Source organism: Dipodomys spectabilis, unplaced genomic scaffold, assembly GCF_019054845.1.
Source record: "Dipodomys spectabilis isolate Male_0828 unplaced genomic scaffold, ASM1905484v1 ptg000083l, whole genome shotgun sequence".
NCBI classification, from domain to species: Eukaryota; Metazoa; Chordata; class Mammalia; order Rodentia; family Heteromyidae; genus Dipodomys; species Dipodomys spectabilis.
This window is the reverse complement of record NW_024870760.1, coordinates 2324706-2352346: the sequence shown is the minus strand read 5'-3', so window position 1 is coordinate 2352346 and position 27641 is coordinate 2324706. Positions and strand designations below refer to the sequence as shown.

Here is a 27641-nt window from a genome sequence, read left to right as displayed (position 1 = left end):
CAAAATGTAGAAGCATGGAGGTGGATGCAGAGGCCAGCAATGGTATTGATGCACTGTGTCTGCAGCAGACTAGTTTGCAAAAAGGCCATCAACTGGGGATATTCCTCAGAGCAAAAAAAAGAAAAAAAAGAAAAAGAAAAGGAAAAAAAAGAAAACAAAAACAGAGAGGAATCCCACCTATCTTGACTTTAAGCCCTTCTCAAGTTCATGGCACAATTTTATGACACTTAGATGAAAAAGAATGAAATACTGGTGGAGTTGAGGGTAAGAACATTTAGTGTATAAGATTTTAACCTATGAAATGTTTGTTTTGTCCCTAGCCAAGAGCCATGAAACCAGAGTTACCATTGTTACTCTGGAAAGGGGACCACATTCTGCCTTTCATTGGCTGAGCTACAGTTCCTCACTCAGCTAGTTCCTTTGTGGCTGGAGTGAGGATTATTAGACTCTATCATGTTATTCTGGAGCATAGTTAACTTCCTTCTTGAGATTTGCTGCCATGTACTTCCAGCTTTAGAGTTTGAGCTCATAGTGAGGTGCTGTGGACAAAATGTGTGTCCCTAAATATTCATATCTTTAAGCTGTTCCTGCTTTATGCGATAGTATCTGGAGGTCAGACCTTTGAGAGGCGACTAGAAGGATTAACAGTTAGAATGAATGTGGCTATGAGAGTGGCGCCCCATGATGGAATTAGTGCCTTTGCAAGCAGAAACAGGAGACAGTTTACTCTTTATTTCCCCTTGAATACAAAAGGATGGAATCACACAACATGATCAGGAAGAAATGTCTGCTGCAAGACAGAAAGGGAGCCCTAACAATGACCTGGCCATGCTTGAGGACTGATCTCGGTTGAGACAAGAAGTTGTTGTTTAAACTGCCTCATTTATGGTATTTTGTTATAGCAAACTGAGATTACTAAATCAGAATGAGAAAGAAAGGGCAGATGGAATTAGATAAAGGATACTCTCTTAACTTCAAGATTTGGCCCAGTGTGGCAGCAGAAGCTGGGACCAGAAGTGGTAGCCATAATTCAAGTCTTTCATTGGTTGACCTATAGAATGAGAAATGATCTGCGAGATAGATGTTGTTCTGATCTCTGGGTAACAGCTGATGATAACATGTTTCCTATCAGACTCCCAGTCAGACTACTGTACTCAGGTTCTGTACCCATGACTGAATTTGACAATTAAGCTTGTTCTCAATTGTCTACATGACAGTCTATGACAATATCTAGAGCCTACAAGAAAAGAGATAGAATAGATAGAATGCCTTGGGTCAGAAAACCTTGTTACCAAATCGTATCAATTCTTTGAAAGAGAAACATGACTTTGCTTTTTAATTGTTTTGTGGAAAAGAAAGCCTGAAATAATTTTTCTGGAGGGTGAACATTTCTGTATGGTTTGAAACATTATCCTTTCTCTGTGATTTGTTTTTAAAGTTGGGATTAGAGGAAAGCTTCTCAAGAGATCATGAATGGAGGTACTCTGAATCATGTTTTACTTGAAAAAGGTGTACTTTCTTTTTTAAAAAATCCTATACTTAATTGGAAATTTAATTTCTAATCCCTGTTGGGGATTTGGCCAGGTGTCAGTCTAGAAATGAATATCATATGCATAAATTCTCTTGCTACTTCCAACTTTTCTGGCTTTTCTGTATTTATTTGAGGTCAGCATCTGATGTTTCTCATGTTTCTATGATTCTTTGTATTTCCAGGAAAAAATAGCATGTGCTTTGTTCTCTCATCAGTCAATTTTTTCTTTCTAAATATTATGGGTGCCAGATCAATTGCCCGCTTCCAATTTTCTTGTTTTATGTGATCAAAACTTAAGGACCAGGGCTGGGAAGGTGGCTCAGTGGTAGAGCGCTTGCCTTGCATGCCTGAGACCCTGGGTTTGATTCCTCAGCACCACATAAGCAGAAAAAGCCAGAAGTGGCGCTGTGGCTCAAGTGTTAGAGTGCTAGCCTTGAGCTGAAGAGCTGAGGGACAGTGCCCAGGCCCAGAGTTCAGGCCCCACGACCGGACCAAAAAAAAAACAAAAAACAAAAAAACTTAAGGACCAAATGCAAACAATAAAATCCCATCATTTTTCAAGTTTTTCTGGTAGTCGCTAAAACTACTAATCAAGTACTCATGAAAAGAATAAAGTCTAAGGAAAACACTCTGCAAATCCCCCACCTTCCTGTTTATGATGCTAAATGTTGAACAAGTAAATGTTTCATGAAGCTAATGCCTGAGAAGTTATGCCAGTAAGACCAAGAGATTGCATACAAAAATAACATATTATACACAAGGATTTAACCATGTACTAGAGAGGCTTATTATTATTGAATTACTTCCTTTTCTCCATCTGTGGCCTTTCTGAGGGAAACCCACAACACAAGCTGACTAAAGAATCACTCTCTTTTTTAATTCATTCAGCATCTTAAGCCTTCACACCTTTATTTTGTACTAAATTTAAGTAAAGCATCTGGATTGTGATTCAAGTTTCCATTCTGATGCTTCAGGGATGCTTGGTGAGAGAAGACTATATTTCCAATATATGTAGACCCTCTGTCTGTCACTGGTTTTTGTTGGTATTTTCACGGAGATTTGGTTTTGGCTTCATCTGGGATGTACAAATTTTTTTTTTTTTGGGTCCGGTCGTGGGGCCTGAACTCTGGGCCTGGGCGCTGTCCCTCAGCTCTTCAGCTCAAGGCTAGCGCTCTACCACTTGAGACACAGCGCTACTTCCGGCTTTTTTCTTTTTGCTTATGTGGTGCTGAGGAATCGAACCCAGGGCTTCAGGCATGCAAGGCAAGCGCTCTACCACTGAACCACCTTCCCAGCCCCGTACAAATTCAATATAGAACTGTTCTAGAAACTGTTCAGGCTTCTGCCAAGACCTATTGGGAGAGTCTACCTGTCTTAGTCATCTTTTCTTGGAGTAAATATGATGAATCATAGTGTGTGGCTGAGAAATGCATCCATGTTGAAAAATGTTTCTCAAAGAAATATTAACAATGCACATTTTCTTCCATAGATTTACTCTATCTTACTGATTATAGTTAATTTTGACTAGCTGTAGTTATCAGAGAAATTTGAAAAAGAATTAATGGGAGAAATTTTACTTGGTTTACTTCTAAACATTCACAGACGAGTGCTGTCATTCTGAGTTCTGTAGAAGGTTATTCTCATAAAAAGTAGAAGCAACTTAGAGCCTCACAATATATTTAAAAAATAGCAGTACAATAGGATTTTGTATTTTCCACATTTAGAATATTTCACTTGAAGAAGTCCCAAACCCCAAGAATATAATGTATCCCCAAGGTAACAGTGTTGCTTGGCTGGGGAAGCCAGGAAATGTGTCCTGAGGCTAGTGTGTCACACTCTTCTCCAGTGCAAACTTAGTATGTAAACAGCCCCCATTGTGAAACAGCAAGCCTAGTGGTGATTGTAACATGTGACTTTAAGGTTTCTATGAACTGAAGCTTTCTGATAGCTTAGAATTAAATGACATCCCTAATGAAAACTGGCTGGGCCACAAGAAAAGGTGATCATCCTTAGGGCACATCAAGTTGCTCCAGTAGGTAGAAATGGAAGAAATCATGTAAGGCAGTCAGCTAAGCAAAAGTTATGCTTCCATTCTTAGTGATATCACACATTTCAGCTACAGTTTATGAAGAGTCATAGCCTTCGTTACTTGGTGAAAATAATGACAGAATTGGCTATTGAGGTACAAATTTTTATGATTTAATTTTCTTTTCTGCCAATAGACTAAACTAAAATTATATTACTTCTAAGTTTAAAACAGTAAGTGGAATTATAACAGTACTTGGGGACATTTTTATGTCTAATAGATATCTGGAAGTCATCCATGCACTTGTACCAGGGTAGTGTTCCTTTTGTAAAGTGAATCACAAAAATTTTCTCATCATCAACTTTCTGAAAGAGCTTATAGGGAACTAAATAACTTTATTATTTTTTCCTACTTATTTAATTGAATTCACTAATGAAGATATTTGGGGTAATTTTTTTCCCTTGGTTAGAAGATTTTCAAGTATTGTTCTGCTAGTGGTAAGACTGAACTCAGAGCTCTACAACTGAGCTATATCCCAAGGCCTGAGGATTTTCCTAATTATTGAATTAATTTCCTTAGCAAACTTTCCTTTATTTATTGTGTAATCACATGTGTATCTTCAGGTAGGTAGTGGGAGGATACATAACTCAAGGAAAAAGGGTGAAAAAGTATAGCAATAGAGCTCACTGGACTCTGATGGAAGTGACACTGATGGACAACTCATGGGGGTGGAGATGGTAGGAGGGACTGGGAGAGAATGAGGAAACAGAAGGCACTGTATGAAAGTAAATGTACTCAGTACGTGACCTATGTGATTGTAACTGTTCTGTGCATCACCTCTATAATAACAATAAAGTAAATTTATTATAAAAATAAACTTTCCCTTTAAATAAAAATGTTTTGTTTTAGAAATTTGCATCTTTCCGTGATCTTATGTAATTTCTCAAAACGTTTGACTTATCAACAAATAGTTATTTGCATGAGTTATACTTTAATGTTTTTAGGATCCATAGTGATTTTTTTCTTATCTTTCACAATGATAATTTTTGTCTTTTCTTCCTCTCACCTGCAATAGATCAGTCTATGTTAAGAGCTAGATACAAAAAAAAAGAGCTAGGTACTGGTTTCAGTAATTTTCTCTTTTTTTTGTATTGTACTTCTCTGAATTTTTTAAAAATAATTAATAAAAGAAAATTGTAGAAAGAAATATATCAGTGGAGGCAGAATCTCACATTTTTACTGGAAAAAATGAACAAACCTTACTTTTTCTTCCCTTTGTCCTTTAAAAACAATAAAATTAAAATTGTGTTAACCATTTGACTCTGAATATCGTATACCAATTATTGCACACATGTGTAGGAAGGCAACCAAGAAATGTTGCTACACTGGTCAAGAAAGTACATCTAGTTTTTTGTTTCATTTCTTTTCTTTCTCTTTTTGTTTTATTTCCTTTCCCTACATTTGTTTTATTTTTTTTAAATAGTATCTTAAATTGTATACAATTGTATATAATTGTGCAATTGTGTACAATTGCACAAACATTTAATCTAAGTACTGTTTCTTCTGCATGTTCCACATTTTGATTTTTTGCATTTTTATGACTTGAGGCACACACTCAAACACTTTTCAATCTATAGCACTCTGATATGTGTCTTACAACATCAGCCTCAGGGTCTCCCTGCATCTTGCTGTCAATGTGGTGAACCAATGTGATAAAATCTGTGTGTGGGAGCAGGGGAGAGATGACAGGAGTGGACTCTCTGATGATTAAACTGTGTCTAAGCTACAGACATGACATGGGTATGGGAGCAAGAACATGTAGGGTGGTATCGATATCTTAGAAAAGTGAAGGAGAAATGGATTCTGGTATTTGCTGATTATTGGTATGTTGGAGAAACATTTCTTCTATGTATAGAACTGCTTACAATATCTGGTATTTGTAGATTTACTAAAGGAAAGACATTAATATGGAAAAGCAGGTGCATTTGAAATTAAGATATAATCAGGATTGTGATAAAGCCATTCTATTATTCAGGATTTTGCAATTAAAAATTTGGCAAAATTTTGCTAAATTGATTTTACTGGCAATATCGATTTTCATTTTGTAATTGATTCCTAGGAGACAGAAGAACTTAAATATCTCTAGGACACAGGAGCAGGGGAAGGGAGGTTGTTAGACAATTTAAACATTGTTAAGTGCTATGAAGCACTGTTAGATATGGTGTTCAGGTTCAATTCATTACTGTAAAAACTCTTCAATGTGTGTGGATGTGTGTGTGCACACATGTGTGTAGGTGTGCACATGTGCATATGTATGAATGAGCAAAATAGAATGGAAATAGCTGGTCAAATCTTTTTTTTTAATATTTTTTAATTGTAAAGATACAGAGGGATTACAGTTACATAAGCAAGGTAATGAGTCCATTTCCTATTGAGCATTGTTACACCATCCTTAATATTTCCCCTACCATCCCTTTCCTTCCCACCTCTCCAACTCCTCCCATCCTCACCACCCCGCTTCCCCTCCCCCCCCGCTCCGCAAAATTGTAAAGTTCGTTTTCAACATACGGTCTTGTACATCTCATTGTTACAATGGGTCATCCTGTATCCTTATTTCAGCAATTTGTTAATTCCCTTCCCCTCCCCAAATTAGAAAAACGTATATACAAGATCCAGGGCACCAGAATCAAATAAAGTGACAACAGGGGTTGTACCATGGGGAAAGAACGTACAAAAGAAACAACAAAAAAAAAATCACATAGTACATTATAAGTACATTAAGAAGAACAGCAAGAAAGATAAAAACTCTGTGTCCCTCTCTTGGGGTTCATTTCACTTGGCATCAGGTTATATAGTCATATGTACATAGCCTTTGACCTCTTCTGCTTGTCCTAGCCATATACTAGTGATTGCAGGTAAGGGAAACTATGGGGCCTATGTTTCTTTGAGGCTTACTTCACTTAATATAATTTTTTCTAATCTTTCCATTTCCTAACAAATGGGACAATGACATTCTTTCTGATGGAGGCATAGAATTCCATTATCTATCTATCTATCTATCTATCTATCTATCTATCTATCTATCTATCTATCTATCTATCTATCTATCTAATTTTCTAGTTTGCTTTTTATATCCTTTCCATCTAATTGATTGGCTTTGATGGTTTAAATTCTTTATTGGAGCTTTGTTTTAGATCTTGTAGGGACTTCTTTACTTCCTTAATTTGGCTTTCAATGTTCATTCTCAAATCCCTTAGTTGATTGGTTATGGTTTCATTGGACTCCCTTTCCTTCTGATGGGCTTCATTCAGCATTCCCTTTGTGGCCTCCCTGGACTCCTTCTGCTGTCTGTTTCTGGATTCCATGAATGTGTCCATTAATCTTTGTCTAGTCTCATCCCTCTCACGCAATTCCTGTATTAATCTTTGATTAGCTTCCTCATGCTCACAAATTTCCTGTATTTATATTTGTCTATTCTCAGCCTGCTCACACAATTTCTGTATTAATCTTTGATTAGCTTCCTCACGTTCACGAAATCTCTGTATTATCCTTTGATTAACCTCATCATGCTCATGAAGTTCCTGTATTAATCTTTGATTAGCCTTATCTTGCTGCCTATCACACTGACACAGAGTCCTTGGTAGGCTTTCAATTTTTTCATTCAGCATGTTTACCAGTAGTGTTTGTAGAGCATTTTGGGAACTCTCCTCTGGATCATTCATTGACTTCTCTGTCACCTGAGTATCATGAGTGGGAGTTGAGGTACCTGGACTTGCCATTTTTCTTGTGTTTCTCTCCTTAAGCAAGATGCCTGGATTTTTCCTCTCTGGCCAAACTCTCTGTGCTATGATGGTTCACTTGGTGTGACTCTCTAGCCTAGGATTTTTCATTGGAACACTAAAACTGCTTTCTATATGAGAGCTTGTTCAGCCTCCAGCTTCTCCCCCGCCATCTTCCTCCGGTCTCCTCCCTCAGTGGTATTCTTATATACTATTCAGAAATTGAAAAACTGTATGTGTATATGTGTGTGTGTGTGTAAAATATGTTGGAAAATACAAAACTACATAAGATATGAACACTGAATATTGTAAATATTATTGACGTGAGATGTGTTTCCTCTGTATGGTTTTGAGGACAGCCTTGATCTGATTCCAAATTCTAGCCAAATGCAGTCAAAATAAATGTAAGTAAGCCCCTTTTTTTGGTAGAAATAGTCAAGTTAATAGTAAAATTCATGGGGAAAAACAGATACCAAATAACCAGAGCAACACTGTAAAAGAACAAGGTGGAGAATTTACACTCCCTAATTTCAAGGAATAATAATTAAAAATAAAACTTAAGAGGTAAGAAGTTCAATGAAACTGAATGGAAGGTCTAGAGATAACTCTATAAATATTTCCATGGCTTTCTGACAAAGTAGTAAGCTAATTAATTGAAAAAATAGTATTATTGTGGAATAATTGGTTATTTGTGGGAAGGGGGAAAGAACTCTAATTTATATTTTAAACAAACAGAAAAATTCCTCAAAATGTAATATAGACCTCCATGTAATATAAAATTGCAGAAGAATAAAATAGGGGGAAAAGCACTGTATATTAAATAATGATTTCTTAACTATAACACTAAAAGCATAACTCATCAAAAAAAAGAAGATTGGTAAATTGGGCTCCATCGAAATTAACTTCTGCTCAAAAGGTATTTATAAATTCCACCTTGGATAAAGAATTCTGCATGTTATTATTGCTGCACAAAAATGATTTTGCAACTAAACAACTTAAAATAGTAAAACAAGTATCAGGAATTCAGATGAGCAATGTATTAGTGAATAGCTTGGTTAAAAGCATGCAGACCTATTCTCTCTCATTCTCTCTCTTTTTCTCCCTCTCCCTCCTTGCTCCCCTCTTCCTAGGCCAGGAGAACATTTGGTAAAGTGGATTCGTGGGTTATAGAAGGATTTGTGAAGAAAAAAAAAATCCTCTCAAGTAAGAATACCCAGATTTAAAGGACCAGGTGAAACTCATCCTTTTTTTAAAGAGTTGCTCAAGAAATATACTTCTACTTCATAGTGACCCAAATTTAGTAAGCTAGCAAGACTTTATATCTCTGGATCCAAGTGATAGTAAAAAACATACTGCATTATTGAGAATAATTAAATGTACCAAGTATGCAGAACAAATGGCAGCATTCATTGGCAAGTTTCTTGATGCCACGCCCTAGCCCACTTTTTACTATAAAAACCTCTACATTGGAGCAGTCAATGTGCCTCTGCTCAGGTGTGCCTGTACTTGTTCTTGATACATACTGATACATACGACCTTTCCTTCCTTGGCTTTACTTTGTGTTGTGTATCAAGCATCTTTTCTTGGTGTTTATCTTTGTTGTGTCCTACTTATTTCTTTAGGTTGAAACATGATCCCTAAAATTGAGGATACAACAACCCAGGGAAGGAAATCCTAAACCACTCTTATCTCTGTCACACTCTGGGGAGAACCCATAAGTGCTGTCTCCTTTGCACAGTGCCATCCTCCTCCTCCTTGTAGTTAGTCTGAAGTTGTGATTAGAACGTCTTTCTAGGATGTAGAAAGACAAGTTATAACCCAATAATGACTCATGTGAAGTGGAAACATGTATCTTTAGCCTTGTCTCTTCAGAAAAGCCTCTATGTAAGGCTTCATACATATATAGTGCTCTCATACATATACTGAAAAATATGGAATGACAGCCTTGTACATGCACAGATCCCTTTTAAAAACTGATTGACTCATAAGCCCTCATTTCTCTAAGACCATTTCCCTATCAATGCTACGAACTCCTTCCACATTCCCTTAGCCTTATTAAACTGGACACCTTCAGCACCCCAAGTGTTCCTGAGCTGCCTGGTTCAAGCCCACCATTTCTCTTAATTGTGCATTATTGCTTTCTCAATTTTCTCTATTAAACTTCTTGCTTGGCTAATTTAACTTTCATGTGTCTCCATGTCTCCATAAACTCTCTGTTTCAGACTCCAAAAACCAGGTACAGACCTGCTTCCTTCAGAATGCCTCCCTTGAGCCTTGCAGTTCCGGTAACAGCTCCCCTTTTCAATTTTACAATGGTGTGAAAGCAGCACAAACTATCCTTCAAATTTTGAGTTCTGATGTTTTCCCCAGGCTAAGTAGAGGAGTTCTGTCCTACTGGACAGAAGTAGCAAGTCACAGCTCCCAGTCATAGTCAGCCATGAGATCATGCAAGGCACTAGGTTGCTGAGTCAAGATGGTTAGTAGGTTAAGGGTATTCAATGTGTTTTGGACTAACAATATTGTCCACTGATGGTAGGTCTATCATGATTTTCTAGATAGTATAAGTTGAGATGCATCTATTTTTTTCTTAGGACCCCTTCTGTCTTAACAGATGATTTGACATATAACTGGCAGACATATACATACCAAGGCCTGGGAACACAGTCAGAGAGAGAAAAAGAGAGAGACCTTGGAATAATATCTTTATTGAGGTTCCCATGTGTTAGTTAGAAAATGTCTCTTGGAGTTGTTATGGGTAATTTTAAAGCAAAAAGAGAAGAGTTAGAGGAACCATACAGTGACTGACAAGTGGCCTCTCCAGCATTTCTGAACAGTCCATGTGTAGTATAGGGTCAATGGGTGGGTGAGTCCTACAGGTTGCATCTAGCTGCCCAGGCAGAAGGTGGTCACCAGGATAGAGTTGCACAAAGCAAGTGTTTGGAAAAGCCAGGCTGGGGGCCATGGTGTCAGCAGAAGCCTTGAAACTGTGTCCAGGGTCACTGAGCCTGTCTGATATAAATGCATATTGAGGCCAATAATAAGAATAAACTGAATTCATTTTTTTGCATTGTTGATTTTTTTCTACAGTCTCACTGATCAACCACGAGCAGCCTCCTGGCGCCCCCTTCCTCCCCTCTGCCGCCCCTGCCCTCAGTGCTGGCGACAGCAAACCTGGCCAGGAAGCGACGGCTAGGGCAGCCTCACATCTGCGGTGCCTGTCGGTGGGGACAAAGTCATCACAAGGAAGGTTTTGCGAATAGTAAAATGGTTCAGTGTAAGGAACGGTTTCATCAACAGGAATGACACCCAAGGGAGATGTATTTGTACACCAGACTGCCATAAAGAAGAATAACTCCAGGAGGTATCTTGGCAGTGTAGGAGATGGAGACTGTGGAGTTTGATGTTGTTGAAGGAGAAAAGGGTGCGGAGGCAGCAAATATTACAGGTCCTGGTGGAGTTCCAGTTCAAGGCAGTACATATGCAGCAGACAGTAACCATTATAGACGCTATCCACGTAATAGGGTCCTCCACGCAATTACCAGCAGAATTACCAGAACAGTGAGAGTGGGGAAAAGAATGAGGGATCGGAGAGTGCTCCCGAAGGCCAGGTCCAACAGCGCCGGCCATACCGCAGACAAAGGTTCCCCCCTATGGGCATCGACCACTGTATTCCAAACCTTCTGGGCAGGGAGAAATGATGGAGGGTGATGACAACCAGGGTGCAAGAGAACAAGGTAGACCAGTGAGACAGAGTACGTGTCGGGGTTATAGACCACGATTCCGCAGAGGTAATCCTCGCCAGAGACAGCCTAGACAGAATGGTAATGAAGAGGGTAAGGAAAATCAAGGAGATGAGACCCAAGTCAGCAGCCACGTCAATGTCCGTACTGCGCTTTCAATTACAGTCGCAGCTGCCCAGAGAACCCTAAACCACAAGATGGCAAAGAGACAAAAGCAGCCGATCCACCAGGGTGGGCTGAGGAAATGCCGGCTTACCATCTTTACCATCATCCAGTTTAGTCATCCAACAGGAAGAAATGATATGAACTTCCAGCAATAAGAAATGAACAAAAGATTGGAGCTGAAGATCTTAAGTACTTGCTTTCCCCCGGCCCCCCCCCCCCCCCCATTGTCCAGATAACTAGAACTATCTGCATTATTTATGCAGCATGGGATATTTATTATTTTTATCTAAAGATGTCTCTTTTTTATAATGGCAAACTTTTTTTTAAAGCCTGGTTTTTCTCAATACACCTTTAAAGGTTTTTAAATTGTTTCATATCTGGTCATGAGGTTTTTAAGAACTTCATTTTTAATTTGTAATACAATTTAATTTTTTTCAAAACTGTAAACAAGCAGAACCCTGCTACATTGTTGGTGGGAATGTAAACTTGTTCAACCACTTTGGAAAGCACTATGGAAGTTCCTCAAAGACTCCACATAGAGTTCCCCTATGATGCAGCAATCCCACATCTGGGCATTTACCCATAACTAAGATATGGAACCAACCCAGATGCCCTTCACTAGATGAATGGATCAAGAAAATATGATACATATATATATATATATATGTGTGTGTGTGTGTGTGTGTGTTATACACACACACACACACACACACACACACACACTGGAATTCTGTGCCTCCACCAGGAAGAATGACATTGCTCCATTTGTTAGGAAATGGAAAGACTTGGAAAAAATTATATGAAGTGAAGTAAGCCAGGCCCAAAGAAGCATAAGTCTCATGGTTTCCCTTATTTGCAATAACTAGTATATGTCTGGGACAAGCAGAAAAGGTCAAAAGCTATGTATATATAACCATATAAGATGATGTTAAGTGAAATGAACCCCAAGACAGGGACATAAATGATTTTTTTCTTTCTTGCTATTGTTTTTAATGTACTTATAATGTACTGTATGATTTTTTGTTTCTTTTGTATGTTCTTCCCCCATGGTTTAACCCCTGTTTTCACCTTATTTGATTCCGGTGCACTGCATCTTGTATATACACTTCTCTAATTTGGGGAGGGGAAGGGAAAAAACAAAATGCTTAAATAGGGGTACAGCTTGACCCATTGTAACAATGAGATGTTCAAGATATTATGTTGAGAACGAACTTTACAACTTGTGTGGGTGAGGGAAGGAGGAATTTGGGAGGAGGGAGGGAAGGGATGGTAGGGGGAAAACAAAGGAGATAGTAACAATGCTTGATAGGAAATGTACTCACTACCTTACTCAAATAACAGTACAGTATTTTTACAATAAATAATGTATTAAAAATTCAACAAACTGCAGCACCTGTTAATAAAGGTCTTTAAAAGAAGAGGAGATCAAAATCAATAAGATCATGGATGCCACAAGAAAAATTACAGCAAACATCCAAGACAGCCAAATGATCATAAAGAACTACGTCCAGAATCTATACTCACTAAAGAAAGAAAAGCTAGCAAAAATAGGTGAGGGCTGGGAAGGTGGCTCAGTGGTAGAGTGCTTGCCTTGCATGCCTGAGGCCCTGGGTTCGATTCCTCAGCACCACATAAGCAAAAAGAAAAAAGCCGGAAGTGGCGCTATGGCTCAAGTGGTAGAGCGCTAGCCTTGAGCTGAAGAGCCGAGGGACAGCACCCAGGCCCAGAGTTCAGGCCCCATGACCGGACCCCCCCCCCAAAAAATAGATGAATTTCTAGAGAAATACAAATTAACCAAACTGAACCAAGAAGTTAAAAATCAACCAAATAAGCCAATAACATGCAATAAGATAGAGGAAGCAATGAGAAATCTTCCAATAAGGAAAAGCCCAGACTCAGACAGATTGACCATGGAATTCTATACGACTTTTAAAGAGGAACTAATACCCATACTCCTCAAACCCTTCCATGAAACTGAAGCAGAGGGAGCAATCCCAAACTCATTCAATGAAGACAATATCATACTCGTCCCCAAACCAGGCAAAGGTCCAACAAAAAAAGAGAACTACAGACCAATCTCTCTGATATACACAGATACAAAGCTCCTCAATAAAATATTAGCCAACAGAATCTAGAAACAAATGAAAAATACCATACATTGTAACCAAGTAGGCTTCATCCCACAGGTGCAAGGCCAGTTTAACATAAGTAAATCAATAAATGTAATTCACCACATTAATAGAGCCAAGGTCAGGAACCACATGATTATCTCTATTGATGGAGAAAAGGCTTTTGACAAAGTGCAACATTCATTCATGTTTAAAGCTCGAGAAAATAGGAATAGAAGGAACATTCTTTAAAACAATAAAAGCCGGACCAAGATGGCGATGGGGCAGTAGGGAAACGCCACAGCTCTCTCCAACCAAAAAGAGAGTTCGAGTTCCAATGCTTAATCTCCCCAAGAGACTGACAACAACAAAAAGACGAACACTCAGAGAAAAACCAGAGGTGGAAAATAACAAAAAAAGAAAGAGAGGAAAAGAAGAATTTCAGAACAGAGAAGAGCGAAGACCCCTCCCCCAACGTTTACTGGCCGCGCGGCAGTGCGCCAAGCCGCCGGCCAGCCGGCCCGGCGGGGGCTGCCGGAGCCACAGAGACACAGGGGGCTGCTTGCAGATCACCAGGTACCAGATTGCAGAACAGCGGATCTCCAGGAACAGAGAAACCTACCAGCCGGGAGTCTCCACGAGGATCCCACCCCCACCCCTCACTCTCCACCGGAGCGGAGAGGCTCCATCCCGCCAAAGCCGCCCGGCACCAGCAGCGCGACAAAGGGACCTGTCGGCAGACCACTCGCCCAATCGCAATCGCAACGACCCGGCGGGGGCCGCCCAACCCAGCCTGCAACCACCCCAACTGAACTTGGATTGCAACAACAACTGATGACCTACACCACACAGAAACAGCCAGCTCCAGGGTGAGTACCCCACAGGGGACAGTGTATCCCTCAAGGGAGATCAGAGCTGGAGGGAATCCCCAGACCCTGACCTAGACTCCCTACCCCAACACCCGGACCACAAGACCCACTAAAACTGGGAACTGTTCGAGAGCTCCACCAGCCGGTGGAGCACACTCTGCTGGCCAGGCCAGAGCAAGAGCGCCCCTGGAAGGGAGCTTAAATGCCCAAGCCAGGAACAGCGCCCCTGGGTCAAGACTACCAACAGTAGAAGAAATTTGAACTGTGTCCTCCAGGCTGCATAACCTAGGTGGTATACACATCAGCACAGGCCTAACGAGCGCGCTTCAGGAGGGGGCCGGAACCAGGCCCGGGGATCCGGCGCCCGAACAACACAACCAGCTCCTCCCAACTGAAGTAAAAAGCTGAGCATACGCCTCAACAGAGGGGAGAAAACCAGGAAACAACACTCCCCGGGAAGCACGCCTGTGACAACAAAAGACCTGGAGGCTCAGGACAAGAGAAGCCCAAACCCCACCAAAACTCCACCCATATACCCTAGGCTGGGAATTGGGCAACACAGGCTGCCAGCACCTGATAGTAAGCAGGAGCTCAGGCTGATAAGGCGGCTCAGCAATAGAGTGATAGTCTTGGATGTATGAGGCCCTGGATCTGATTCCTCAGCATCACAAAAGCAAAAAGGGTCAGAAGTGGTGCTGTGGCTCAAATGGTAGGGTGCCAGCCTTGAGCTGAAGAGCTGAGGGACAGCACCCAAACCTAGAGTTCAAGCCCACAACCAGCCCAAAACAAACAAACAAAAACACATCAGGAGCCCATAGCAGACTCCAGTATTTGGGAGAGTGCATCCAGAGCATCTGATCTTCCCAAGAGCACCCGTAGGAGCAAACACAAGCAGTCTAGGCTGCTCAACCCTTCCAAAGGCGGGAATTGCCAGCAATCTACAGCAGAGAGCTGAGAATCCTAAGTAAGTCAGAATAGCAGCTGGAAATAGGCTCCCAACAGAACCCAGATCAGGCACAGACTCTCTCTACCAATACAGAATCAGCAACCAAGCAAAGACAGACACACCAAAACAAAATTGAAGAGCAGTCTCCTGAACCCCCATGCGAAAATCACAGAGAAAAATCACAAGGCTTACCACCACCCAGGACAGCAAGCTCACCTCAAAAGCCAGCAGCCACGCAGGGGAGAGCCCCAGTGGGAGCAAAGCAGGAATGGAAGACAAAAGCTACATCCAAGGGTTGCTGGAGGCAATGACTCAAGAAATAAAGCGAGAAATGGATCAGAAATTGAAAGAGCACAAGGATGAACTATCAAAAGAGATACAGAATATCAAACAAAAGTTGGATGCAAAAATAGAAGCTGCACAAACCTCAGTAAGAAGTGAGATAAACGCCAAATTAGAGGTAATGCATACTGATCTCACCTCATTGAGAGGTGAGATCAGTACTCTGAGAACCAACATTGAATCCATAAAGGGATCCATTTCCTCCATGCAAACCACAATAGAAGCCACGGTCAACAGAGTGAATGAAATGGAAGGTAGAGTGTCAGATACAGAAGACAGAATACACCAACTGGACCAAAAAGTGACAGATATGGAAAAATCACTCAAATTAAACCAAAGGGAAATTCAAGAGCGAGCAGATAATGCTAAAAAATTTAACCTTCGCATACTCGGAGTGGACGAAGGTGAGGAATTCCAGAGCAAGGGAATGCAACACCTATTTAACAAGATAATCAATGAAAATTTTCTCCACCTCAAAAACGACCATCTTAACTACATCACAAAAGCTTATCGAACACCCAACAAGCAAGATCCCAGGAGAAACACTTCTAGACACATTATAGTAAAAATGATGGATCTGAATAATAAGGAAACAATCCTGCATGCAGCAAAAATGAAGAAGGAGCTATACTACAACGGGAAAAAAATTAGAATCACTGCAGATCTCTCCACACAAACAATGAATGCAAGAAAAGCCTGGGAAAGCACCATACGAGCCCTGAGAGCCAATAACTGCCAATCCAGACTGATATACCCGGGAAAGCTAGCATTCACATTCGATGGAGAACTGAAAACTTTTAATAGCAAAGAAAAACTAAATGAATACATAAACATTAAGCCAGCATTACAAAGAATTCTAAGAGGGGGGACACAACCTGAAGAAAGCAACCAGGAACTGGGACCTGCCCCAAATAGGCATTACTCAAAGTCTAACTGAGCAAGCACAGGAGGAAAGGAAAGAAGAAAAACTTAGGAAAACGGAATGGCAGGGACAACAATGCATCTCTCTATACTTTCTCTTAATATAAATGGGCTGAATTCACCAATTAAAAGAAAACGAACTGAGGACTGGATCAGAAAACAAGACCCATCCATTTGTTGCCTTCAGGAGACCCACCTCTCAGCCAAACATACAAACAAACTCAGAGTGAAGGGGTGGAAAAGGATCTACCAATCAAATGCCCCCAGTAAGAAAGCAGGTATAGCTATCCTGATATCTGACAAAATAAACTTTTTATTAAAATCAGTACAGAAAGACAAGGACGGACACTACATATTAATAAAGGGAACAATCCAAGAGGAGGATATAACCATCATCAACTTATATGCCCCAAATATTGGTGCACCCAGATATGTTAAACAAATGCTCTCAAACTTACAGAATAAAATAGATACCAATACGATAATACTAGGAGACTTTAACACGCCACTCTCACCAAAGGACAGGTCTACCAACCAGAGGATTGGCAAAGCAGCTACCGAATTAAGTGAGGCCATACTTCAAGCGGAATTAACTGACATCTACCGAGTATTTCACCCTAAAACAACACAGTACACATTCTTCTCAGCAGCTCATGGAACTTTCTCCAAAATAGACCATATCATAGTTCATGCAAGGAACTTAAGCATATACAAAGGGATTGACATAATCCCCTGTATCCTATCTGATCACAGTGGAATCAAGCTAGCTCTCAATAACAAAGCATACCACAGAAATTTCTCTAATACATGGAAATTGAACAGCACACTCCTTAACAATGCTTTGGTAACAGAAGAGATCAGAGAAGAAATAAAGCATTTCCTACAACTCAATGAAAATGAAAACACCTCGCAAAGAAACTTGTGGGACACAGCAAAAGCAGTCCTGAGGGGTAAATTTATTGCCCTCAGTGCCCACATCAAGAGAATGGAGACAGACCAAGTAAATAATCTCATGTTGCAACTAAAACAGCTAGAAAAACAAGAAAAAATGGGACCTAAAGCTACTAGATGGAGCCAGATAACCAAATTAAGAGCAGAGATTAACCAATTAGAAAATCAGAAAACCATAACCAAAATAAACCAAACAAAAAGCTGGTTCTTTGAAAAAATAAACAAAATTGATGGCCCGTTGGCAAGATTAATTAAAAAAAGAAGAGAGGAAACCCATATTAATAGGATTAGGGATGCCACGGGAAACATCACAACACTTACCCAAGATATCCAAACAATTCTAACAGACTACTTTCAAAAGCTATACTCTCTAAAGGAAGAGAATCTGGCAGAAATGGATGCATTCTTAGAGAAATACAAGTTACCCAAACTGAGCAAAGAAGAAGTTAACCAATTAAATAAGCCAATATCCTATAATGAGATACAGGAAGCTATCAAAAGTCTTCCAACAAAAAAAAGCCCAGGACCAGATGGATTCACAGCAGAATTCTATAAGACCTTTAAACAAGAACTAATACCCATACTCCTCAAGCTCTTCAGAGAAACAGAGAAGGAGGGAGCTATCCGAAACTCATTCTACGAAGCCAATATCACACTCATCCCCAAACCAGGCAAAGACCCAACCAAAAAGGAGAATTACAGGCCAATTTCCTTGATGAACACAGATGCAAAGATCCTTAACAAGATTCTAGCTAACAGAATCCAGAAACACATAAAAAAAAATACACTATGATCAGGTAGGCTTCATCCCAGAGACACAGGGATGGTTTAACATACGTAAGTCAATAAATGTAATCCAACATATCAACAGAGCCAAGGTCAAGAATCACATGATTATCGCCACAGATGCAGAAAAGGCCTTTGATAAAATTCAACATTCATTCATGCTAAAAGCTCTGGAGAAAATAGGAATAGAAGGAACATTTCTAAAAACAATAAAAGCCATTTATGACAGACCAATAGCCAATATTATACTTAATGGGGAAAAGCTACAACCAATCCTCCTAAAATCAGGAACAAGGCAAGGATGCCCACTGTCTCCACTCCTCTTCAACATAGTCCTAGAACCCTTAGCCAGGGCAATAAGGCAAGAAAAAGACATTAAAGGGATCCGCATAGGGAAAGAAGAAGTGAAACTATCCCTTTTTGCAGACGACATGATACCATACCTCCACGATACCAAAAACTCCATCCCCAAACTTTTAGAAATCATAAGTCACTTCGGCAAAATAGCAGGATACAAAATAAACCCACAAAAATCAGTTGCCTTCCTATACACTGATAACGTACAGGAAGAGAGGGAAATAAAGGGAGCAACCCCATTCACAATAACCTCCCAAAAAATAAAATATTTAGGAATTAACCTAACCAAAGATGTAAAAGAACTATTTAATGAGAACTATAAAATGTTAAAGAAAGAAATTGCAGAAGACACTAGGAAATGGAAAGACCTCCCATGCTCCTGGATAGGCCGACAATATAGTAAAGATGGTGATACTTCCAAAACTAATATACAAATTCAATGCAATTCCTATTAAAATCCCAATGACGTACATCACTGAAATACAGAAAACAGTCCAAAATTTTATATGGAACAACAAAAGACATAGAATAGCCAAAACAATTCTAGGGGATAAAGACAATATGGGAGGGCTATCCATGCCAAACTTCAAACTCTACTACAGAGCTATAATAACAAAGACAGCATGGTACTGGCACAAAAACAGACCTGAAGACCAATGGAACAGAATAGAAGATCCAGAAATAAATCCACAGGCCTACAGCCAGCTGATATTCGACAAAGGAGCCAAAGACATACAATGGAAGAAACACAGCCTCTTCAACCGCTGGTGCTGGGAAAACTGGGCAGCCACATGCAGAAAACTAAAAGTGGACCCCAGCTTATCACCATGCACCAACATCAACTCAAAATGGATTAAAGACCTTAACATTAAACCTGAATCTCTGAAACTACTGCAGGACAGAGTAGGAGAGACACTTGAACTAATAGGCACAGGAAGGAACTTCCTGAACAGAGTCCCAGGGTCACAACAAGTTGGAGAGAGACTCGACAAATGGGACTACCTTAAAATAAAAAGCTTCTGCACAGCTAAATCTATCGCAACTAAGCTAGAAAGACAACCAACTAATTGGGAAAAAATATTTACCAGCAATATATCAGACAAGGGGTTAACATCCTGTATATACAGGGAACTCAAGAAACTAATCCCTCCCAAACCTAACAAACCAATTACTAAATGGGCAAGGGAACTAAAGAGGGACTTCTCAAATGAAGAAATAAAAATGGCAAAGAAACACACGAGGAAATGTTCATCATCCCTGGTGGTGAAGGAAATGCAAATAAAGACAACCCTGAGATACCACCTTACCCTAGTCAGAATGTCCCACATCCACAAATCAGCCAACGACAAATGCTGGAGGGGATGTGGAGAAAGAGGAACCCTATTACACTGCTGGTGGGAATGTACACTTATACAACCACTTTGGAAAGCAGTCTGGAGGGTCCTTAGAAAGCTAAAGATTGACCTCCCTTACGACCCAGTCATACCACTTCTAGGCATCTACCCTGGACAACAGGAACCAATATACAAGGACACGTGCACCTCCATGTTTATTGCAGCACTGTTCGCAATAGCTAGGATATGGAAACAACCTAGATGCCCCAACACAGATGAATGGATCCAAAAATTGTGGTATCTATACACAATGGAATATTATGCAGCCATTAGAAATGACAACCTAATGGCATTTGCAGGGAAATGGATGGAGCTAGAAGGAATCATGTTGAGCGAGGTAAGCCAAGAACGAAGAGACAAACGGTACATGGTCTCCCTGATAAGTGGATGCTAAATCCGAAAAGTTAGGTGATACGACAAAACTAACAGGACTTAAGAAACAAAGAACTCCTGCTCATCTGGTTGAACCACTACTAAATATCCCCATGCTGCTGATCACAAATATGGTATATAACATGTGAACACTGTTATATATTACAGACTGTGATAGACAATTTGCTCCAGGAAAGTTAAAATGAACTTGTGACTTTGAAATTATGTAATCACTTAATCACAATAAAAAAAAAAAAGAACCTCGGGGAAGGGAGGGAGGGAGGGGATGGTAGGGGGAAAACAATGGAGGGGGTAACAATGTTCAAGAGGAAGTGTACTCATTACCTCACTCATGTAACTGTAACCCTCTGTATAGTATCTTTACAATAAAAAAAAACAAACAATAAAAGCCATATGTGTCATAATAAATGGGAAAAAATAAAACCCTTAAAATCAGGAATAAGGCAAGGATGCCCACTCTCTCCACTCCTTTTCAATATAGTTCTGGAATCCTTAGCCAGTGCAATAAGGCAAGAAAAGGACATTAAAGGGATCCATATAGGGAAAGAAGAAATTAAGCTATTCCTATTTGCACATGACATGATCTTATACTTAAAAGACTACCAAAAACACTACTCCCCAAATCCTATAACTAATAAACCACTTCAGCAAAGTAGCAGGATATAAAATTAACCCACAAAAAATCAGTTATCTTTCTGTACACCAACAATGTACAAGCAGAAATGGAAATCAGGAAAACATCCCCATTTTCAATAGCCTCAAGAAGAATAAAATATCTACGAATTAGCCTAACCAAAGATGTAAAGGATGTATTTAGTGAAAACTATAAAATCAAAAGAAAGAAATCAAAGAGGACACCAGGAAATGATAAGACTGTCTATGTTCATGGTTAGGTATAACCAATATTGTGAAAATGGCCATACTGCCAAAAGTGATATATCTCATCAAAATCCCAATGATTTTCTTTACTGAAAAAGAGAAAACAATCCAAAAATTCATATGGAACAACAAAAGACCTCAAATAGCCAAAGCAACTCTAGGCAAAAGAAACAATGCAGCAGGCATCACAATACCAGATTTCAAGCTTTACCATAGAGCCATAATAGCTCTGTATTGACACAAAAATAGACCCAAATATTAAAGGAATAAATTAGAAACTCCAGAAATAATCCACATACTTATAATCAGCTTATATTTGACAAAGGAGCCAAAGACATACAGTGGAAAAATCATAGCCTCTTCAATGATAGGTGCTGGGAAAACTGGGCAACTACATACAGAAAACTAAACGTGGACCCCAGCCTGTTACCATGCACTAACATCAACTCAAAATGGATTAAAGACCTCAACATCAAACCTGAAACTCTGAAACTACTGCAGGACAAAATAGGAGCAACACTAGAACTTATAGGCAAAATCAAGAACTTCCTGAACAGAGTCCCAGGGGCACACAGATTAGAGAGAGACTTGATAAATGGGACTACCTTAAAATAAAAAGTTTCTGCACCGCTAAAGCCATGGCTACCAAACTAGAAAGACAGCCAAAAACTGACAAAAGTTATTTACCAGCAATATGTCAGACAAAGGCCTAATATCCATTAAGGAAAAACTAATCCCTTCTAAGTCTAACAAACCAATTACTAAATGGGCAAGGGTGCTAGAGAGAGACTTCTCAGAAACAGAGGTCAAAGTGGCAGAAACAAATGAGGAAATGTTCATCATTCCTTGCTATCTATGAAATGAAAATCAAAACAACCCTGAGATACCACCTTACCCCAGTCAGAATGGCCCACATCCTGAATTCAGCCACCAACGAATGCTGGTGGGAATGTGGAGAAAGAGGAACCCTACTGCACTGCTGGTGGGGATGTACATTAATACAACCACTCTGGAAAGCAGTCTGGAGGTTCCTCAGAAAACCAAACATAGACATACCCTATGACCCAGCCATACCACTCCTAGGCATCTACCCTGAACAACAGGAACCAGGATATAACAAGGACACCTGCATTTCCATGTTCACTGATGCACTGTTCATAATAGAAAAGATATGGAAACAACCCAGATGCCCCACTACAGAGAGTGGATCTAAAAATTGTGGTACCTATATACAATGGAATATTATACAGCCATTAGAAAGGATAAAATAATGGCATTCACAGGGAAATTGGCTAAACTAGAACAAGTCATATTGAGCAAGATAAGCCAAGATCAGAGGGATAAATGGAACATGATCTCCCTGATATGCAGATATTAGATTCAAAGAGAAATGAGATATGACAAAGTAAACAGGACTCAAGATACCCATGCACCCTGAAACCAAAAGAGGACAGCCTTGGGAGAAAAACACCAAATTGTAATACCCAAGCACCTCTTCATATGTGCATAAAATAATATACAGACTGAAAAGAACCCCAAAGACAAGGAAACAAAGGGCCTCTTCTTAATTTGTCTTATGGTTTTTAGATGACTCTCTATTCTTTACCTTATATATAGTGTATACCCATGCACATCTGAGGGAAGCTGGGAGGAGGGCACACAATCAGTGGAAAGTGGGTAAAAATACACAGCAGAGGGGCCCATCAGCTGCACTGGACATTGATGAAAGTGAATTAAGCAGCTCAAGGGCAGTGATGGGAGGAAGGGAGGAAATGAGAGAGAAAGAGGGAATAGTTGATCAAAGCAAAAGGAAAGTAATGTATATATCAACTGATTTGTAAGAAATAATTTAAACTTCATAGAGTTCATAAGCTCTGGAGATTAGGATAATGATGATTATCATTGTGAAGGTTAAAATGTGTTTGGAACTTTAGCTAAGTATGACTATGCCACAGTATTGTGAAATTTATGTAGTCAATCTCAATAATGAAATATTTGGAGAAAAAATGTTGGAGAACATTAAAAAAAAAGACTCCTAACTTATCGATATCACCACAATGTGAGTCATATGGACCCCCATATTCTCTCTTACTCCATCTCTGTCTCTCACTCTCTCTCTCCACATGGTATACTTTTTAAATCTTTTTGCTTAAATAATTTTCGCTTTTTCTATTTAATATATATTCTAACAGTGTATAGTAGGGGCTTGATTTTTAGACCCCTCCTCTTTTTTTTCCTGTTGGTTGTGGGCTTGATCTCAGGGCCTGGGTGCTACCCTTGAGATCTTTTGCTCAAGGCTAGAGTTCCACCACTTTGAGTGACAGCTCCCCTTCTGGTTTTCTGGTGGTTAATTGGAGATAAGAGTTTCATGGACTTTCCTGTCTGGGCTAATTTTGAACTGAGATTTTCAGATCTCAGCCTCCTGAGTAGTTAGTATTACAGGTATTATGAGGTATTATGAGGTATTATTAGCTACCGGCACCAGGCTTCTTTAGACCCTTTAAAAATCTCAGCCTTTTGGCTGGAGACTAATGTTTACATTTGATGTGATTATTGGTACAGTTAGGTATATGGTCATGATGTTCCTGTTTTAATCTTAGTTGCTTTTATCTGTTTTAAAAATCCTTTTTCTTGTCTTTATTCTTTTTTCTTCTTCATTAAAATTGTTTGTGGATTGTTTATCTTTCTATTTTATATCCTTTATTGGCTGTAACACAAATTATTTAATGGTTAATTTAGGATTCATAATATATATTCTTTTTATTAAATATCAATGCTATAAAAATACTTTCAAAATGGTATCAAATGTTTTCATTCTTCCTCATTCTCTACATCGACATTTTCTTTTCCTTTCTTTCCTTTTTCAATCTGTATCTCTTTGTCTCTGCCTCTCTCTCTTTCCTGTTTGAACTCAGCCTCACACTTGTGAGGCAAGCAATCTAGCACTTGAGTCACACCTCCAGCCCTCTCTGCTTTTCAGTTATTTTCAGATAAATTCTTGCACTTTTTTCAGCCTTGTACAGTGATTCTCCTACCTAAGCTTCTACATAAGCAAGAATTACAGATGTGCTAGAATTAGAGATGAGTAACATCATACATGGTTTGTTTATTGAGATGTTTTATGAGAACTTTTGCCCAGGTTGGCCTCAAAATATGATCTTCCTGCTGTCTCCCAAGTAGTTGGGATTGTAGGCATGAACCACCATACCTGGCCTCCTAATGTTATCTTTTAAGGAGCAAAACTTTCTCATTTCAATGAGGTCAATGTTGTGAGTTTTCTGTACTTTTTCTGAAATCCTAACCTATATTTTCTAAGAGCTGGCCCATCAGATATTCAATCCATCAGATACAAATGTGTTGTATGGATAGATTTTCCAGAAGATTCTTTCAAAGGTGAAGGCCAAGTACCTTTAACTTCCCTTTACTTCCTCTTCTTCCATGATTGATGTAGACTTTATGACTGACTGCAGTTTTAACAGATGAAGAGAAGAATTTGAAGGCAGAGACCAACATTGAAGATCAGAACAATGAGAGGTGGAAGCCCCACCTTTTTCTTTCTTTTTTGTTGGTAGAGATATCATACCAGATCTACCTAAGGGAAAAAATACTCTTACTTTTTCTTAATCTCTTGGTGTTTTGGGCTGTTTTATAGCATGTAGTCAAACCTATTCTTAACTAAGACAGTTCTATGATTTTTTTTCTGTTCACTTATGTTAGACAGGAAAATGCTTCAGTGCTATCCTGTTTCTAATGCAGTGCAAATGGATTCACTTATATTTACCTTGGTTTGGCTTACCTATTAATGGGAACTAGTTAGGATTAGTTTATTAAAATGAGAGAAGTTTTAGAAAAGTGTGGCTTATCTTCACAGTACTTCTTGTTGACTCCTTACTCCCCAGCATCTGTTCTTCCTCCACTCCTAAATAGTACCCAGATATTCATCCTTGTATCTGTTCCTCCTCAGTCAGGAAAAGCCTGTCCTGACTCCAGATGTTTCCTTTTTGCTTATGTTAGTGAACTTGCTCTTTCCTTGCACAGATCAATGACAGCTATGTATCAGTGGGCATGTGCCTGCAGCCTCTGCATGCCTTCCAGGTCTGCAAAAACACAATAAAGAGACCACTATGAATGCAGGGTAAGAAACCCTGCATCTGCCCCAAATGGGACTTTCAGGTATGTGATCTTGTAAATCTCTATTATTATTATTATTCTATTTATTTAGTCCAAATTGACTTTTCTGTAACATATAGATGCCTGATTTGGTCTGTGATGTGTTCTATCATAATCAGTTTAGGTTGAGAAAGAGCAAGAGATCTCAGTCACACTGTGGGCACCAGAAGTTACAAAGATTACTTTAGCATTCCCCACCCTTCTGTATTTGTTAAGATCATTATCTGATTGGAAAAAGATCCTGAGGACTCAGGAAATCCTCTCTCAGACCTAGCTTTGCTCTTTCCACTTTAAGAGTGAATTAATTCATTCCATATGAAGTTACTTAAAATAGATAATCTTTAGATCAGGAGACATTCTGTGGTGTCAATATGAAATTTTTTCCATCTTCTGTTGCTCAATTTGAAATTCAGCTGCAAAATATAAAGAAAAAGAAGATGCCAATGAGGACTTGTAAGTGCCTCATCCAAAGCTCATCTCTTGTCAATGCCACCTGCCTTCCAGAGTAGTAGATTATTATTAATATGTCAAAAAACACATCTAGGATGATCTAGAAACCAAGACCAGAAAAGCTAATTGAGAAACAGCTGCATTTGATTTATCAATTTTAATTATAGAATACAAAGATGTCTATCTTTGTATTTCCCATTTTTAATCTTTGGCCTTCAAGTTTAGAATATTAGTAATTTTTAAATTTCCTTCACCTACTTCGGGCCAAAATGTAGTGCTCTCTCACAAATGGAAGTTGTGTGGAAGAATATACTGAGAAGTATTTTCTCCATAAGTCTATATGTTTACAAAGAAAGAGAATCAAACTATTAAGAATCACATCTGTGTACATGTATAACAAAAATATAATTCGTCATTAAGCATTTATTTGCACTCTCATTTAAAAATCTTATCACATGAACACAAAGATAATAATATTTTATGCTATTTTCAGGTAAGGAATAGGTATTTTCAGAGGTTAAGGGCTTTGCTTAAGATTAAGTGGTAAAGCTAAAACTTTTAGAGATTAATGTTATTAAGATGTACAGCATGATGTCATAGGAGCATCACGTACAATAAAATAGTTACCAAAGTGGACACAATTAATACATTCATAATCTCACAAAGTTATTCATTTTCCCGTTAAGAGCTGTTATAATATACAAATTTGACAAAAGTCCTGAATAGAATAAATACATCATATGGCTCTGGTCCTCTTGTTTTATACATTTGTGCTTCTGACTGTCCATCATACATACCAGTTGCTCTGTATCTTTTGACTTACATCTCCCCATTTTCTCCCCACTCCCAACCTGGTCACTAGAGTTTTTTTCTATCTCTATATAGTTGACTTTAAAAATCCACATATAATATGATTGTTACAGTATTTTCTTTTATTTATCTGTTTTATTTTAATTAGCATGTCCTGAAGATCTATTCATATGTCAAGCTCTCTTCTTTTTCAAGTCTGAACATTATTCATTTGCATCTCAGTGTCTTCATTAATTCATCCATTGATGGACACTTTGATTGTTTCTGTATCTTGGCTTTTGTGAATGATGATGTCAAGAATGGAAAGGGAAGATATCCTTACCAGAAACAGGAAGAAAGACATCTTTACCAGGTGAGCCTCATTTCCTCTATGTACACAAGTAGGCAGTTGCTGAACCACAAGGAAGCTCTATTTTTAATTTCTTGAGTTTTCATTACTATTTTCCAGAATGGATGTACCAATTTACATCTCCAGTATCAGAGTATGAGGCTCCCTTTTCTTCCCAGTTTTCGCCAACACAAGTTATTGCTCATTTGTGTGTGTGCTTCTCCTATGAAACTAGACTTGAATTCAATTACATCTGAATCTCAAACCTATTCTTTTATTATGATTCTGTGTTCAGTGTAATTGATACTTCAAAATAAATTTCCTGTGACTGAGAAGTTGCCTGAAATGAGTTAGCTGTACCATGCTTAGACTTCTTCTCATCACTAGGGAGGTCTAGATGGCTGTTATTGGTATTAGAGAGCCTGCTCAACTGGTGAACAACATGTCAGACTGAATTTAAATATATAGCAAGATCCAGTATGTATAAACACTCTAAGAACTTGTTTCTGATAAGAAACTGAACAAGAAATCAGGGAAGATGGTGAAAAATTAACAAGGGACCAACAGAGCTCTCTCCAAAGAAGCAGTTTTAGGGTCCCACCAAATTATCTGGATCTCTAGAGTCATACCAAATAAGCTATAATTATACAGAGACATATACCAAAGAAGAAAATTACAAGCAGCATGCTTAAGAAG

General features: G+C 39.0%; 1 pseudogene; it reads left to right on the top strand.

Moving 5' to 3' along the window:
• The first annotated feature begins 14 nt into the window (after window positions 1-14).
• Window positions 15-11356, top strand: LOC122110976 (annotated as a pseudogene).
• The last annotated feature ends 16285 nt before the right edge of the window (window positions 11357-27641 follow it).